The sequence below is a fragment of the Neopelma chrysocephalum genome, unplaced genomic scaffold, assembly GCF_003984885.1.
Source record: "Neopelma chrysocephalum unplaced genomic scaffold, ASM398488v2 Primary Assembly neopelma1_274, whole genome shotgun sequence".
Taxonomy (NCBI): domain Eukaryota; kingdom Metazoa; phylum Chordata; class Aves; order Passeriformes; family Pipridae; genus Neopelma; species Neopelma chrysocephalum.
Genome location: NW_020897936.1, coordinates 1,920,631 through 1,939,368, shown reverse-complemented (window position 1 = coordinate 1,939,368; position 18,738 = coordinate 1,920,631). Strand labels below are relative to the sequence as shown.

The following is an 18,738-nucleotide window of genomic DNA, read 5'->3' as shown; positions in this document are numbered from 1 at the left end:
TTTTAAATACTAAACCAAGAACCAATGCCTTGGCTTTAACATCAGGAGAAATAATTCAAGACTCTATTCTGAGGGGTCTTTCCCTACTGCCAGAAAAGGCAAAGGAACACCCAGTTTGAGCAATTTCTTACAAGCTTTACATTTCCTGAAATATGAATTGACACAAGTTTCCAAAACTCATAATACTGAAGTTACCTTTATCATGCTGCCTAAGCCAGCTCTGCATCTCAGAGTGCAAGTTATTACAGCAACCCTGAAGCTCTCACCAAGCTTCGATTTGCCTCAGAAAAAAAAGAAGCTTTAGAATAGTTTTTGAATCACGAGCCACTTTTAACAGCCTTCATTAGGACAGTCATAAAAATACTAAACCAAAAGTTGCACATTTTGTAGCCACAACAGCCAGTCATCCCCCCTCCTGTCAGCCAAACACAGCCCCAGAGCCCAGGGCTGGAGGGAGGGTTGGAAGGAGCTGAAGGACACCACCCCGGGGACATTCCTGGAGCTCCACGTGAACACAAGTCAAGGACACTTGGGCAGCACTGGGGGCTGAAAGCACCAGCCCTACCTGTGAAAAGAATGTTTCAACTGCAACTTTAATGCTGCTCATGATCACCCTTTGCAAGCCAAAAAGCCCAAAAGTGACTGGGGAAGCTCTGCCTGAGCAGCAGCTTTATTGTTGGACTGACATCACAGTGGAGGTTGGCTGACTTTGGGTCTGGCAGAGTGAACATTCCTCCTCTGCAGGAGAGGCCATTTTATTATTTTTTCCTCCTCCCTAAAAGCAGTTTCCTTTTCCTTAAAAAAGAAAACAAAACAAAAGGAAAAAAAAACCCAAACCCCAAAACCAACAACCCAAAAAACATCCCCACCAAAAAAAAAAAAAATCCAAAAACCCAAACCAACAAACAAAAAAAACCCCCAACCCCAAAACAAACCAACAAAAAAACCAAACCCACAATACAACACAAAATTAGCATATAATTAAGACTTGTTACAGCCTATTTAAAAAAAAAAAGCAAATCAAACCAGGGGCTTGTAAGAGTTAATCAACAAATATACACAGCGAGGGAAGGCAAGAAAACAAAGAGAGCAAGCAAAAAAATATTATTTTTTTTTCCTAGTGTTTTCCCAGTTTTCCAGTGTGTAACAGAAGAGCCCAACCTCCCTGGGAATAGCTGTGATCACTGATGTATATACACACAGTAACAGCCCCCAGCCTGAGCCATAAGGATCTGCAGGGCAGTGAGCAGCTGAAACAATCCTTAAGGGTGAAAATTCCAGATAAGTCTGAGTGTCTGCACTTCAACATCAAGTCAGTATCAACCTCAAGTTAGTACTCAAACAATTAAATGTAACTGATATTAAGAATGAACTGTGCTGGCAGAAGAAAGCCATGCCAGTGGAGACAGGAATGTCAGTGGGAGAAGAAAATGAATTTTATTTGCACTTAAATTCTTGTGCCTGAAAACAGCCTCAAACAAAATATTGGGGAAGCTAAGGTACCATGCCAATCTGCATTAAAAAAAGGAAAAAGATAAGCTAAAGAAAAAAAATAAAGTCAAAACACTTGTCCATGATGAAGAAACCCTGGTTTTCAGAGCAGGACAGCTGATGAAGACACCAAGAGGTTCTCTCCAAAGGGGGTGTGCAGTTTCCCATCACATTTGAACCACATTTTGACTGAAGTGCTTTCATGCTTCTGCCTCCAGTCATAGTAAACTGAGGTGATGATAAAAAAAAATTCTAGCATTTCCCATTTCTCAATTGTGACAGCATGAAATCCTTGCAACAAAACCAGTTTTTGCTGTTCAAGTGTTTCTCTACAACCTCACTGCAGCAAGACAGGGGTTTGCAATGCTGTGGAGTGGCACTCCCAGGAAGGAGCACCTAAGGAATTGCTCAAAACAAACACTTCTTTTTTCAGTGCTCTTGCCAGAACATTTATTTCAGCAACCACTCTCTTCTTTCCATTCCTCTGCAGATAACACCATTTCCTCCAGGGTAGTTGTTCAAATATGATATTCCCAGTCTTATCCATTACTTGCAACAACAACACAACACAAAGCACTAAAGGCACCCAACTAGTCCCCAGGAGCTGCTCTGATCAGGAACCTCAGTGGTCTGAAATAAGAGAGATGAAACAATACATTCAGAAAACACACGCTGGGGATGACACACTTCGCGTGTGCCTAAATCTTTTCACTGCCTGCCAAAGCTCCAGCTCCAGAGGTGGCCAGAGGGGAACCAGCAAAGAACAAAGGGAACAGAACTTTGAGCATGAAATCAGTGAGGAAATCAGCTGCCCAGCTCCAGCACTGCAGCTCCTGCAGCCAGCTCAGGCATCTGGGCAGAAATGCCACCCAACAGGACACTCCCCGGGCATTTAGAAAGAATTCTGCTTGGACAACTTGTTTGTTTCCAAACTAAGCAACAAAATATACTACAACCCAAATCCCTCTGTGCATTTGTCATGTACCAGTACTAACAAAATAACTCATGGGAATAATTCACATGCCAAGAACACTGACACGAGGGGAACACCACAGATACATGGTGTCCTGTCAGAGAGCAAAGCACCCAGCAGCAAACTCCAGACTGCCAAGTTAAATCTGATCACAGTTAGTGACTTTGTCTGCTTTACATTCTCCCTCTTCCTGTTGATATAACTTTATAGGTTATGCAGTACAATATCTTCCCTAAGACTATAAAAAAAAGATACATACATTTTATTAACAATATTTTCTCCTCCTTTTTACATTTAATATGTTAAGGGATGCAGGTGAACAATGCAGTTTTAAGGCAGCAGGGCCTAAACTTTGATTACTAAACATTAAGTGCTACAGTAAGTGCTAACACTAAGGCTAAGTGCTACAAAATAAATGCTGCCACTTGTTTTGCAAGGCTTCTTAAAGCACACACACCACCACACTGAGCAGCACCATCTGTCTGTGAGGTGTGGAGAACTTGAAATGACAGTAAAATATTCCCCCATATTGTACCTACTGTTTCCTTCCTGCCAACCTGGGATCTTAGAACACTGAACAGGTCAACAGGACAGTCTGGCAGCAGCAAGATGAGATGTCAAGTCACATCAGAGGAGTGTTTGGGGGGAGCTGGGAGGAGAAAAACACTTCAAACCTTTTACCCAAGCAAAGGGGTAGCGAAAGCAACAGCATGTTGTGACACTGCTCCTGAGAACGACAGACACACCAAGGGGAAGGACAGAAAAACCCCAACAACTGGAGGTGTGGCAGCAAAGCCAGCCCTGCTGCACAGGGAGGTTCAGAACAAACCAGGGCAGCTCAAATTGCAGAGCTGAGCTGCACTGACCTGACAGCAGCAACTGCTCTCCAAACACACAGGAGCTACAGCAAACTCCAGGGTTTGATCAGTGCTCCCATGAGAGCTCATGCTGGAGGAAAAGGAAACAGATTTGCAGCATTACTATTTCTATCACCCAGCACTTGTTGGTTAAATTGGTTAGACAAGGTATCTTAATTTAAGATATCTGTGATAAAATACTATGGCAAACCAGTGGCTCTTTAAGCATCTAGTTGTTTGTGAATCCAGTTTCTCTTTAAATGCCAAAGTCATTTGTCCAAACTGACATCTATGAACCTGAAGGGCACAGTCTGAGGCTGTCAAAAATCACAGTATTTTGGCCAAATCCCAACAGAGTACCTTTAGTACCATGTTTTACATACTCCTAAAAATCCCACATTTTATTCTCATGCAACTCATCCATTCAACATTGGCATATTTGGGCTAAAACATCTCATAGCAAACTAAGCAAAAAAAATTACAGTAGAGCCAGTAAAGGAGTGAATATTGCAATCCAAAACAAAGATTTTCAGTCTACATGAATGTTAGAACATTGGTGCTAAAATGTTAATCTGGGAAGAAATGCACCATCTACAACTAAAGTGCTTCTTCGTGAGCCTCCTCTCCCCTTCAAATCACTAAAATTCACATTACACGAGTCTAACAAATAACTTCTCCTATTTTAATACTTGCCTGTGGAATGTTCAACATGCTCACAAAACTAATTACAATGTTTAAACAGAACTTAGAAGCTGCTGATGGTGTTACCCAGTGATGCAAACACACGATGTATATACACAAATACAGTGTACCATTTACTTCTGACTGGTTTCATTTCTCCCTACCTCAGTAATGAACATGCCACTCCATTATGCTCTTAGAGGTTCCAAGGATTAGTTTACAAGTGGTTAGCTTCCCACAAAAAATACATATATCCAGGAAATGAAGTCATTTGTTGTTCTTGAAACTACAGCAGCCCTCATTGCCGTTCACTGGAGCACTGCTGCTCATCTGTGCAGTAACACTGCATTAAAAATACAACATTTTCAAGAGACATCAGAAATTCAGGGCATGAGCACCTGCCTTCCTGCCCTCCAATGCAGAAGGGTATCAGTGTTTGCTATTCTACACCTTCTCAGGGTAACGTACAAAACTTATCAAAGTAATGTACGATATTAGATTTTTTTTCCTTCAATTAAAAAAAACCACTGAAACAGCCTTTAGGGCTCAGTAGAAGGAGGTACTTCATAAACATGTACAGGCATGTTTAAGTCATTTCATGTCAAGGGTCTACAGATAAGGGCAATGATAATTTTATTGAAGAAGACTGAAGGCGTGCCAGAAATGATTGGGGATGCAATCCAAATCTGTACTGTAATCTATTCTTAGGTAACTGTCTTACCTAAAGTCCTTACTGGAATCACCAGACAGAACCTTACTACATTTCTACAGCCCAGTTACACAGTGCTGGCCTGTCAGAGACATCAGTGAAACAGGACCTCAGGACATCAAATGTTGAATTCTGAGGCCTCAGCAGTACAAGTGTAACACTTCAGCAATCCAGAGGATGAGAACTCTGGAGAACACACCACAGCCAGCACTGCTGGAGCACTGGGTGAACTCACTGCACTCTTGGGGATTATTTCCAAGACCAGCTGTTCCCTAAATGATCTCTGTATTCCATGATCTCTGTATTTTTCAGATACAGAATGCAGCATTATGCTACAGAACTCCACAATGAATATTTAGAGATGCCTTCTGCGTACGTAAGTGCTCACCACAGATCAGGGAACAGCAAGGACTTGTAGTCTTTCTGCACTTAAATATTAGCTGTGAACTGTGCTGAAAGATTATTCAAGTTCTTTTCTGTGACATTTGGGTTGATGTCCAAATCCTTACAGTCCTATTGCTCAGACCCAGCTTTCAAATGGTTACATATTCAGAGCAAGAAAACATTGCCAAGGTACTGAATGTCGATAAGCCAGTCCCTCAAAAATCCTTAGATCAGTCTCACTGAAGTACATACAGATGGAGAGCACAAAACTGATTTCATTTACATGCAGCTGAGTTAATTACATTTCACGTCTTCCCAGACTGATATTTATACAAATAGTCTGATCCATTTCTGTTTTCTTCAATAATAAAAATAAATAAAAAAATAGCTGATGGTGGTTAATACCTCTAAATTTTATGACATAAATTAATGCCAAATTCTCCTTGTCTCGAGAGCTGAGCATTGAAAAAACCACAACTGTCTCTGAATCTCAACAACTGAAACTACAACCACCACTCATAACCTACTTGTGTCAATCACAGAGAGGCTGAACCAGGCAAATGTGGGTTGAGTTTGTCTGACATGGAAAGGATTGACATGAGTCTGTGCCCAACTCATGTTTTTCAAACTAATTTGACCTTCTCCCCCAGTTTTGTTGTCTTGATTTGGGAAATGACATAAATCTACTACCAATGTCAAATCAATTTTATCAGTGCTTTAATTAAGTCAGAAGCCAAGCTTAGCTTCCTTTTCCCTTCAAAACTAAGTTACAGTGATGTACAAAATAATGGTGTATCACTAATTCTGCTCTTCCATTCACATAACAGATATTTTTACACTCTGTTGAAGGAGCTGGTTTTTCATCCAATCCATGAGAAACCACTGAATTAGCAATCACACTGTCCCAGTGGCACTACTTTCAAGATCAAGGATCAATCATATGATGGCATTTTAAATGATCAAGGGCTTCCTCCCAACACACCAGCACTCCCTGCACTGCAAAGCTGGAGATAAAACCAGTCTGACCTACAGGTGGATCTGCAAAATGGACACCAGTATAAACCTGCATTTGACCAAAGATGTATTTTTAATCAGACAACTGATCAGCTAGTGAGCTCACAATATAGGTAATTAAATGGCTGAGAACAGTTAGCACTCCTAATATTAAATTAGGGTATATTTTTACTAACACTTCATATAAAAGGTTTTTTAAGAAGTTTTGAAATGCTGTCCTCAAGAAAGAACACACCCCAAAACATTACTAAGTTACTTTACCATGTATTTCAAGTGCTGTGCTTCCATAATAGCTACAGTACAAGAACCACAGCCCTAAAAGAGAAAACCTTATGAACAAAGAAATTGTGTTGTCCTTTCAAGCCATCATATGCACACAAGTTTTATTTTCTTCCCATTTCAGTAGTGTTTCACCATTAGCAGCTTCTCATGATTCAACAGAGCCCAACACGATGCATGAGGCACACAAAATAGCACATGGGCACTGCTTCAGTACATGTTCTGGCATCTCTAATTCCACTAATTTAAAAAAAAATAAAATAAAATTTAAAAAAAGGCAAAAAAAAAAAAATTTCTATCCCAGCAACTTTCCCTGCTCCTAAGCTCAAGTGCACAGTTTTTGGCGCGTGACTGTATTTGTTGCAGCAAGTCAAAGTGCACTGTAAGACATGGCTTCAACCAAAATAGCCAGCCATGAATGGGGCCTGGCAGCAGGGGAATCCCCTTCCTTTGCACTGCTATTTATAACTGAAGGCAAGTAAGGTCATTTCCAATTCAACACATGACTCTTAAAGCAACTTTTTGTGCAGGGATGGGGAAAAAAAATGAAAGGTACAAGTATTCCAAACACAACGCTCTAAGGAAGGCATTGGAAAGCTTCATCAGCCAGCAAGACACGCTTTGACCATTTCTACAACACAAAATAATCAAAGTCAACATCTAGTGTTCTGTGTGTAACTTATTTTAATGCCAAACACAGCAAACTTGGAAGTATCTGGCAGTGAAATGAGCAGTAAACAAGGAAAACTAATATTAGCTTTTCCACAGCTCTCAGCTGAGGGAAAGAATAGATTTTGCATCGGTTGGGCTCATCTGAAAATCTGTTTTGTCTGCAAGTGTGCTCCATGAAGAAGACTTCAGCCTTTGGAAACAAGTTCTTTCAAATGGAATCTCCATCTTCTAGCTTAACCCAAAAAGAGTGTGCAACATGAAGTACACTGTTATTTGCTTCCCCACAACAAACATACCAAAGCACACAGCTGATTGAGACTCTTGTCTCACCGTCAGGCAGAATCCATCCTAACATTGTCTAACTGATTTAAATTTAAAATAATGACCATAAGAATGCTTTTCATTTTGAAGGCTGAGGAGAGGAACACTGGAAGTCCACTAAGTCTTCCGTCAATACACTGCCCAACTGTTTTTCTGCCCCATCTCCATCAAGCAGATGGATATTGTACTACAGTCCATTTATGCTCCTATTTGGTGGAAAAATTGCTGGGTGGTCAGCACTGCAGTCAATCACATCAGGAAGCTGGCTTGTAGATGGTTCTGCACACGGCAGACTGGTCAGGAATTCTTCCCAACCACAACAATCAGCAGAGTTCTGCACTGTCTTTGATCACCTGGAGCAGGAAGCAGTCTTTGGAACCTCGTTTACCACAGTCCTTCACACAGAGCACTGAGCAGAACTCTGTTCTTGAAAGTTGGCACAAAAAGTCTCACTCCCTCCGGTAAGAGCTTATCACAAACTGTTACCAACAACAAATCAATACAACTTGCTTTCAAATGAAACAAAAGCAAAATATACCTGAAATTATACTGCTCATGAGATTGCCTTTAAAACATAGCACAAAAAGTGGAGCTCAGATTGAGGGACCATGAAGATTTACTAGTTGAACTGACTCCTCTTGGGAGGAGTTAACATGCCCCAAGTCTTTCAAAAACTGCATTTGAGAAAAAGATGTCAATTCACAGCCATTCACCCACCATCAGCATCTCCAGCTTCCCCACCCTTCCTCTGTGCCCACCACACTCCAGGGGTTACATCCATGGCAAGGTCACGCCCCTCACCAGTCTGAAACCCCTAAATCCCTCCCCTTAATGTGATGGTGTGACAGCAGCATTTATGCAAGGTTCAATAAACCTCAACCCCTGAGTAAAACCCTTCCCACAGAATATACAACCTGAGAAGAAAACAGTATTATTAATTGCTCCATGTGGATGATGCACTTGGTGACGCTGGAATAACTTGGTGATGAGCATTTCTTACAGAGACTTGGAATGAGATATTTGCTGCCAAACACATCCCACATTTAAAAACAAGGGCTGTCTTTAGTGTCAGCACCAGGCAACTGGAAAAGGTGTTCCCTCTGAAGAGCCTAAGGAGGCACCAAAGAAAAGCAAGTGTCTGTCCTGTGATCTGACAACCCTTCAAACACACAACTGCTTCTTACAGAGGGCAAGTGGTACCCGGGCACAGGAAATTTTCATGGTATTCATCCAAAGTATTGAAACCCAAACCTCATTAGAGAGACATGCTTTTCCAAAGTCTTAACTGTAATAAAATAGGATTGGCTCTTACAAAATAGAAACACGGGACACTAATTCTAGCAATGCACAGAACAACGAGGGATTGCTGTGAAGGTATTCACCTTCCAAGGAGTGACCCCTTTATTGTCACAGGCTGGACTCCAACATGCAGCTACCAAGGATTTCAGGAGTTCTTCCCACAGCAGAAGTTTGGGGGGAAAACGGCACAAATTTAAGAACAAATACAACAACCAAAATTGAAGCGGCTTCTTTGTGAATTTTGGGATAAACAGTAACAGGGCATAACTGATGGGGTCAGTCACAACACTTTGAGTACAAAAATAGAAATATATTCACAGGCAAAATGGAACATTTCTAACCTTTCCTGAATTGCTGACTCTCCCAAGACAAAGTATCATCAGGTATGTAACCTAGTTCAGAAACATGGGGTTTGATTTTTAATATTTATTGTTAGAGATGCCATCTCACTCATCGAGGAAAAATGTGTTCTTTCATTATCAAAAATAACTAAATTTGTCACTGTAAATTCATACACTGAAACAAGGATCTTCACATTATTATGCCAGTACCTTGGACAGCCAGTTTATGAAGAACATGCATAATGTTCCTGTTCTAAAATACAGTATTAAATACAATAAATTGTTCACCTACACTGTTTGTCTACTTTTATCATGCTAAATAATAATTTTAGGAAAAAAAGTGGCTACATTTTAATCATTATTTTGATTAATTTCTGTTCAGTGATACTATAAACACCACTGGATTCTGATTATCAGCTGTACAGGAAACAAAACCTCTACAACAATAAGGTTGGGCACATCCTTGGTTGACTATGCACAAGCAGCATCTATCAACCAGCCAGACCTCCAATGGGCCATGTCTGGCAGCTGACAGCTTTTTAAACAATGTAGAAATTGGAATATATTAGGTTTCCTGAAAAAATACATACATTTGCAGATTAGGAAAAGACTTTTCCCACTATTAACACTGGTGTGCAAAATCTGCTGTCCAAGTTTCTCAAGTAGCATCAGAATACAGCAACTCAGATTTATTATTGCCATCATGCTCAGTGAGGATATGAAAGATTGCAGGAGAATGGGATGAGAAAGAAGGGATGGAGGGATGCAAGGCTTAATAAAGCTTCCAACTCGAGCTGTAGGTCAAAATATGCCTTCAAAGTCTGTGTTTACAATTAAATTTTCAACTCCAAACCCAACATCTGGGCTCAGGCACTCGATTTGCTGTGACACACACACAGTAACATTCCCCTGCCCATGCAGGTCTGTGCCTTCACCTTTGACAGAGCAATTCCAGGCCTGCAGTGCTGCTGAGAAGGGTGAAATCCTAAAGCCCTGATGGCTCAGCCAACCCCACAGATGCAGTGCAAGGATAAAATCGTTCCCTCAGGCTCTCCCTGAACACTGCACTGTTTGTGGCTGAGGAATCACATCAGCCCTGCCCACGAGGCCACCCAGCTCTGACCCCCAAAACACCAGAGCCCACAGATGGGCCTCGTGCTGTGTGAGGATGAAGCACCAGGGGATGGGAGAACTCGGCCTTGAACCATCAAACCCACTTTTCTCCAGGGGAGAATGCAGAAATGAACAGTGGATGCCAACAATTCACTGATACTGGGTGTGTTACATCATCACTCCATGTCAGAGAATGCTACAAAAATAGTTCAGATTCCAATTCAGTGTCTGACACTTCATCAGCAAAAGACTGGTCCTTGTCTCTGACTTACAGAAACCATGTTAAAGCATTCAAAATCAACACCATGTACTCCTGAATCCTTTATGTATCCTTACAAAGTCAAACAAACCACCTTGAAGTCAGATTATGTCCATTCTTCAAAACAAATGTGTATTTATTCTTTCTGACGGTCAGCACTAAATAAGTGGATTTATTTTGATGTGAGAGTTGAATTAGAGTAAGCAATCATCTGCCAAGGCCACAGGCTGTATTGGGACCCATTTAGGCAGATTGGACACATCATATATGTGCTTATTTTACACACACATTCCCCCAGAACCGTTACTCTCATGCCCACAGATTTCAGTAGTGCTCCAGTGACTCTGTGTATAACTAACTGAAGATCTGTGTTCAGCAGAAGATACCAAGTATATGCAACAGAAAGCACAATTTCACCATCTCATTAATAACTCACATTGTCTGCAAGTGCAGCAACTGTCAGGCAGTGAGGTTATTCTTTTGACACTTTCTGGAGGCAGCCCAAAGTACTATTTATAAAATGCTTTTGAAGTAATTTTATAAGTGTAATTAATCTCTACAAACCTCCTCAAAAAACAGCAGAAAACCCTTCTTTACTTGAACACTACCGTAGTGTCTCTCTCTTATAATTACCAAACCAGGTTTTATATATTGTTTGCAGTTTTCTACACTGCCTGAAGAAACACTTTCTTGAGTTGTGAGCTTAAACCATAGAGCCTGGAGGTAACCAAGGGCCCCAGGAAGTCAAATATATTTTCCTTCGTTTTCAGGACCCCACAGTCACCATGGAGACCTGAACAATCTCTCTATTTTGCATTTCCAGCTCACGGATTTGTTAATAGCACCTTAAAAAAACCCACTAAGTGCAGCCAAAGCAGTTACACAGGTATCTCAGTGGGGCAGGAACCTGAAACAACAGCTCACAAAATGTAACCGCGGGATTCACTGCGAGGGTTTCAACAGCAACACACACCTCACACAGAGCTGAAGTGAGCAAATCTCTTCCTGCCTCCAGTTTGTTTTATGTAGGACTAACCTCAGTTCCTGTGTATTTGGAACCTTTAAAGAGCAGACACTAAAGCAGGACAACACAATCTGCCTGGGAAAAGGATAGCATGTGGGGAAACAAGGGTTTTTTTCTGATTCAAGGATTTCAAAGCTGAGCTACTGGGAAGCTCATTTTCTCCACTGCCTGGTAAGCAGCACTGTCTTTTGCCTATCCATTATGCTCCTTTCCTCAGTTACAGGAAACAATATTGCAAGACTTGCCCCCAAACAAGCCATTTGGAAACCACCAGCTACCAGTACAAACAAACTCAAATTAAGCTGCAGCACCCTGCAAACTTTTCCATAAAATCTCAGAACTGTTTAACACATCAGCTTATTTCTTCCAGTTAAAAAAAACAACAACAAAAAAACCCAAAAAACCAACCAAACAAACAAAACAAAAACCAACCAACCAACCAACCAAAAACCAAAACCAAACTCTTCTAACATAAATACTTGTTTCAAGGGCTTCAGTTGCTTACTCATTCCACTGAGAAGACACAGCACTGTACCACTCATTTGCAGGGTAACACTTAGGTTAGAGAACCTTTAGCACACTCAGTCTTTATCCCCTTTGAGTGAGACAGAAGCCACTGTATATTGGACAGGTCATTTAAAGCTTTGCATGACAGAGAAGTATCCTTTGACAAAGCAGGTATTATACTCCAAAGCCTCCTGAGGGTTTATGCAAAGGATCTTGATGGGGAGTTTTAGAAGGACCATCCTGGTTCATGTATCCCACTGCAAGAGGGATGGGCAGCTTTTCCCTTCTGTGTGCAAAAAAAGCCTTTTCCAGAGGTATGTCCAAATATGCCACAACCTCAACACACCCAGCCACACAAACTGCAGTCTGGAGCCATCCATGCACTCCCACACCACACTTTAGTCTGAGATCAGTGCTTGTTGATGGTGTCTTTGATCCCTACTTTGTTTCTTGAATAAGCAAACAAGCCTTCAACAGAAACAAAGGGATGCTGGAACTGCACAAGTTCTTCAAATCCCCTCTTCAGTTAACTGTTAGTCAGGGTTTCTGTCTTCCACATGTCTCTGGAGCTCTTGTGCTGAACAGCTTCCTTGCTAACAACCCCTTGCATTTCTAGACTTGCACCAGCACTTGAGTTTGATTGCACTGTTCCCAGGACACCCACTATGGAACCAGAGTATGCCCAAAATAACCCAGATCCACCTGAGCTTCTTCACTGAGATTTATCATCTTCATTTCTTTCCTGCAAATACTTCAGTTTGGGCTCTTTTTGCAGCAGGTGCTTTGTGAAGAAGGAGCTGGTTCCATGCAAGCAGTCCCCTGCATGGAATAAAAACTGCCAGAGAGAAGCCCAGACCTCTGGGTCTGTCCTTCTTGCTGCAGCTCCTCTGCCCCATGTGCAGCTGTTTCACTATCAAATGGTCACCAATACACTCACACTGATCAAAATATCATTGCCAACCAACCCTGTCCAAAGCCTGCATTCCACTACCTACTAACAGACACTCATAACCTCAGGCAAGCCTGATTATACAAATACTAGGCTTTCATTAGCTTATCACTCATAAAGAAGCATTTTCCTATTGCTTAGTTGAATATCCCCTGTATGTTGTCAGAAGAAAGCTTTTCTAATTCTAAGCTACTTGGAGATATCTTAAGTATGAGTTGCTCAGATCTCAACTCCCAACAAGCACAAGTATTTCAAGCATCTGTAGACTGGCCAGGAAGAAAGAAAACTGACTTCTACTAAACACTAGAGGCCCAAAAAGGAAGGTAAATCTCACTTGCACAAGTCTCCAGCATCCTGATTCACTTGTCACCTGTCACGGGAGAGTTACATCCCACAGAATGCATAAGAAAAATATTCCAAATAAAAGAAAGATAAATTTGAGAGTTCTTACAAGACAACTCCAATTCAGAAGGAAAAAAAAATCTATTTAAGATATAGGACACAAGTGCTGGTCCGAGATGAGATGGCTGCTTTCTGTATCTGGTCATAGTAATACAAAGACTATTTCACAGGCAGTAACGCAGTTTTGGTTTAAATAATGAAAGGTAAACATTAAACAAGAAATGTGACATGTATATAATCCAGAAAAAAACAAGCAGTCAATACACACTACTGGAAATCTTCAGCCTTTACAAAGTTGGAACTATGGTTTGTTTGTGGGGTTTTTTTAATGCTTTTCTCATTTTTCCTTTTATTCTATTATTTTCTGTCTTCATTCTACGTTTCCTCCTTTGGTTTTAAGTGCCTGGCAAACAAATTTCAAAAACCAACTCCTGGCTTTATCCTTTTTACCCCGAAGACCATTATCTGCAATCCCACCTTGCTTTTGCATCTTCTTCAGGGGCTTAAATTGTGCTTCAGTCCTTCCAACTCACAGGGCAGCCACAGAGAGGTGAGCTGTACATGCACAGATACTCTTTTTGGGTGGGTACCAAGGCAGAACTGGTGCCTGATAGCAGATGTTTAGCAGGTACATGGAATTTATCTGCTGTAGCCAGAGGCAGGATGAGAACTACACTGTGTTGGCTGCTAAACAAAGTGCAAGAATTGCTGTCCCTTCTTACAAGCTCCAGATGGAAAAAAAACCCAAACCAAACCAAAACCCAAACAAAACTCCAATTATTTAGGAATGCTTCTTTCTAAAAGTTTAATTGGCAGGACCCAAGGCCACACTGCACAAAGACAAGCCTCTAAAAATTTGCATGCTGTCACAACACATGTAATAAATATCTTATTTTAAAGTACAATAACATGAGGCAAGGGAAGACAAGGAATTTTAACCAGGGAAATGCACCAATGGTTTAGGGCTCTCTACAATTGCAATCCTGCTAAAAATCACCTCTGATTCTACAGACTCTGAAGTGTTATTATGGGAGATACACGGATGCCATGACAGATCTTGCTTTTGCTTCAAAATCCGTGTGCAACAACTCACTTCCTATTCCCAGTACAAGCTCCCTGTCACACACATTATGAGGTAAAATCAACAATCTAATCAGATCTGACAAAAAGTCGGTCAAAGAAAAAATAAAGTGAAATTATGAAGATGACTATTTGAAATATGGATTTATATCTGTCACCATTAATGATGAGCCTCCCCCTAAGTGCACACTGTCCCTTGACATATTAGATAATGATAACATGAAGCCATCATGATTAGCAAGACATTTAAAAATTAGGGACCCAGAAGGTGAGGAAAAATCTCTACAATTTCTTCACCACTGTTTTTAAGCCATGGCAAATAAAAGCCTCTTTTAAGGTTCCTTACTTTATAGCAAAAGACACAAAAGGCATGAACCATCAGAGAAGCGTTTGGGCTTCCTGCTGCAGTAAAACATGGCTGAAATAACACATGGAAAACAATATGCCATTCCTTTGTCAGCAAATCCTGCTGGAAGACTCATAGAAAACAGCTGAAGATTTGAAGAAATGAGTATTAGAACAGCTTCTGGACCGTGGGAGGTTTGCTGTGCTGCTGGCTGGATGCACAGATGTTTCTAACAAGTCTCAGCTTCCAGTAAATGCTGCATTGTTTCAGTGATGGACTGGGAACTCCTCTGAATAGCTACAGGAAAGATGTATCTGAGTAGACTCCACATATTCTCCACGGTAAATTACTTCTTTGATAGAAACAATGTTTTATGGGGAAACTCTGCAAGTGTACACTCCTGTGATTCTATCTGGAAACTCCACACTGAAATCCTTTTATTTTTCTATTCCACTTAAAGCAGCCCCTCCATCACCACATGAAATTCTTCCACTGTATCATTCACAGGCAAACTAATACAGCAACACTGGAGTCCAAAGTGCTGCAGAATGTCATTGATTACATAATGTTATAAAAATAAGATCTTTAAATAGTAGCACCTTTAAAATACCTTGTAACGAGATGGGGAGTGACCACGAAATTCATATTCCCACACTGAGTTTTGCTAGTTACCTTGTGGCAAAGTGCTTAAAAGAGTCATCAGATTTAACCCATTATGTGTTTTTTCCACTAACACAACTGCTCAAAATTTGCTCATCTTTTCTGTGATGACAGCTGGCTGTCAGTAGTACACTGTCTACCAGATATTTTCAAATAAATACACAAGGTGAAGCTGATGTTTTAACAGTGAAGCACAAAAGTAATTGTTTTTCAAAAGAAACTCACTCTACAGAGACTGTTTTGAAAACGGATACTTGGGAATGTTTCCACTGCTGGGTGATTTTGTTGGTGAAAATTAAACCTCACCTATAAAAACCTCTGAAAGCTGTACATAATTTCCCAACCTTTAAAATATTCTTTTTTAAAAAAATCTTCCAAAAGAAGAGTTTCAGGAGAAGAGAAGAAAGGAACATCTTCCCTTTAGCCTGCAAGAACAACTGATTGACATCAGGGAAGATGGAAATTTATTAGATGAATTCCAAGAAAAGCCTTTTCATAGTTAGTGCATGAGAGTGGAAAATTAGTCTCATGATTTAGTAAGCACAACCAACAATGCACTTCTCTCCCTTGGATCTGTGGCCATTAAAACAAAGCATTGAAATAAACTGAACTTAGAACCAGCTCCTCAGTGGTTGTATCCAAGTGATAAACCAACATTTAAAAAAAATACCGAGGCAAATTCAATCACAGAGCTCTCACTGAACGATTCCTTAATGAGAGAGAAAAAGGGTTCTGTTAAAAAATAAAACAAATTTTCTAAAGTCCTTTCTTAATTTCTATTTTTTGTGTATGTCCTATATTAGTGCAGTAGTATATGTCTATAATTTATAAATAATATACATAGTTTGGGAGTGTGTGCTCACAAAGCTTTTACTGATAAGGGTGTGAGATAAGAAAAATCTTCAGAAATCACTGCCTTAAATGAAAATCTGGCAGGCTGGCAACACTATTCCAGAGAAATTAATGCAATGGCTGATTGTGTGAAGATCCACATGGAACACAGTGTTTTGGTTTTAGTTTTCAACAAAAAATAACAGGGGTTTTTTTTTTGCCCTCATAGGCAGATGGCATTTGTAACGCTTCAAACTGCAATTCATGTTTGAAAAGGAATGATAATGGCATTAGGCAGGAACACACTGTTCCTGCACAGATATTCACAGTCATTACCCAGCCACTCTCACAGCCTGGCCTTACAGGGGCCTGCTTGGATCCCCAGGGCACCTCTACCCTTCTAACTCATGGCACACTCCCTTTATCTGCATTAAACAACCTCCAGCAACTGCTGCATAAGCAGTTTACCTTAACCACACACTTGTACCACAATCAAGGTATTTTTCTGCCTCCTCTCTTTGCCACCAAAACCCTGCCATTCCCTTGGGAGCGTTCTTATAAAGTCAGCTGAAGTTCTGACATGAAAACTTTCAGAACACATTCTCTGCCCAGGCCCCTCCCAATATTTGAATGCTTTGTCTTGTGGGATTCCTTACAGAAAAGCAAGTGCCTTGTGAAACTTAAATCCCATTGTTTCTTATTTACTATTTCTTGTTTTGTTAGGCAGAATGGATTAAAATCTGGTTGGCACCTGGACCACCACAGCTATTAATACAAACAGGCTGCTGAAAGCCTTTGCTTTCAGGAAGTATGCAAGAAGTAAAGAACTAGAACTTTAAGAGCACTTTTCAAAGAGAAGTCACCTGAGAACAAGTAACACTTTCTTAAATCTTCTCATAGAGCAATTTCAACCATTAAATATTTGCACTAGAGCTCAGGCTTCCATCAGCTGTTGGGATGGATGAGCCTTGCTGCAAACCAGGCAGCAGCAAAGCAGTTGTTAGGACAGCAAAAGTGACACTCTCTCCTTCCCCTCTCAAAAATACTACCAAGAAATTTGCATACTTGGGCTTTCTAAATGTACTTGCAACTAGGTGGTCACCTACTGACCATAACTGGTCTCTTCCTCAAGCTCATCAAGTTTCCAGTTATTATTTCCCATGGTACTGGAAGGGTTTGTGTTGGTGTTTGCTGCGACCGCTACAAGGGGGTTTTTCAAGACTGGACTGTTTTCTTCCAGGAACAGCAGTGGCTGAGCAGCTCCCTGTAAGAGGTAAGGATCTGCCTGTTCTGGTGGCCATTCTGAGCAAAACAACAGGCAGGGTACAAAAGGAGAGGGAAAAAGTTTTAAATGTCTTAGGTCCTCCAACTGCCCACACCATGGATGCAGGTAGCACCACTAACAGTCTGTCTTCCTGCTCCAGGAAAGGTTTGGCTTTTTCAGCCTGGCCTTTGCTCTCTTGGCTCTCCAAGGACAGAGAGAACCAAATTTCCCTCACTCATACAGCACCTGTGAACCCTTTGAACTGACCCCTTACACATCCACATCCTCCACACACAGAGGTCTCAGACAAGACTCGTCAGATCCACTGGAACCCCCCTTGGCTCCACATCTGGATTTGTTCAGTGTTTAATCCAGTCTGGTCTGTCCAACCTCACCAGGCAAAGTTAACTGCCCCTTCTTCAGAGGTTTCAGTCTTTTGTACATTCAGTAACACCTCTCAGAGTGCAGAGAACAGGCTAATCCAGCACCAACCAGGCTGATCCAGACCTTACTCACAACTGCAAACGCAGCCACAGAATTTTCTCTAAGTTAAAAAACCAAGTATTTTTTCAGGTTTGGTACACACTACAGGATCTTGGGTTCTTGCTTGGGGTCTGTACATCCTCAGCTGTTGCACAAAACATTTCCAAGGAGTACTTTAAACATCACAAGAGACTGACCTCAGCTCCCACAGCCTTTGCTTTTTTAAACTGAAGCTGGACATTTACCTGTTCCTCCCTGTAACAGGGCCTTTAGTGATACCCTGACCCAGGAGATGTGCCACTGGTTCCTCCTGCTTGCCCCTGATTCCAGCTGTGCAGTAGTGGCTCCCACTTGATCCTTTCCCCAGAGACTTCAGACAATCCCTTGTCAACAGATGTTTCCTTATACCACAACAAAAATTCATCTAAGAAAATCTTTCAGTCAAAAATGGGAGAGAACCACAAGAATTACAAAAAACAAGAACAGGAGTTACAGAACTTGCAAGCTACAGGAATTCAGTTTGGGCTTCCTGATTTCATTTATAGGCTCATTGCTAAATTTTGATTCTGTCCTGGTATCTAAACATTTTTATCGTGTCTAAGGATTATGTCCCTCAGTCACCATCACATTCCTGGCACAATCCCTCCCTCTAGGTTACCAAAGGTCTTCAACAGGCACCATCACTTCTGTCAGACACTACTGACCTGCCTTTTCTGCTTCCATTTTTTCTGCCAAGTCCCACCTCACAGTTTCCTACACAGCACTTGGCACATTTAAATTGAACAAAGGTAAAAGGTAC

The 18,738-nt window shown here is 41.1% G+C and overlaps 1 protein-coding gene across 2 annotated transcripts in view; it reads right to left on the bottom strand.

Annotated features, from left to right (window-relative positions):
* Positions 1-18,738, bottom strand: part of TLN2 (talin 2) — a 159,212-nt gene that overhangs the window by 135,408 nt on the left and 5,066 nt on the right. The window lies entirely within an intron of this gene.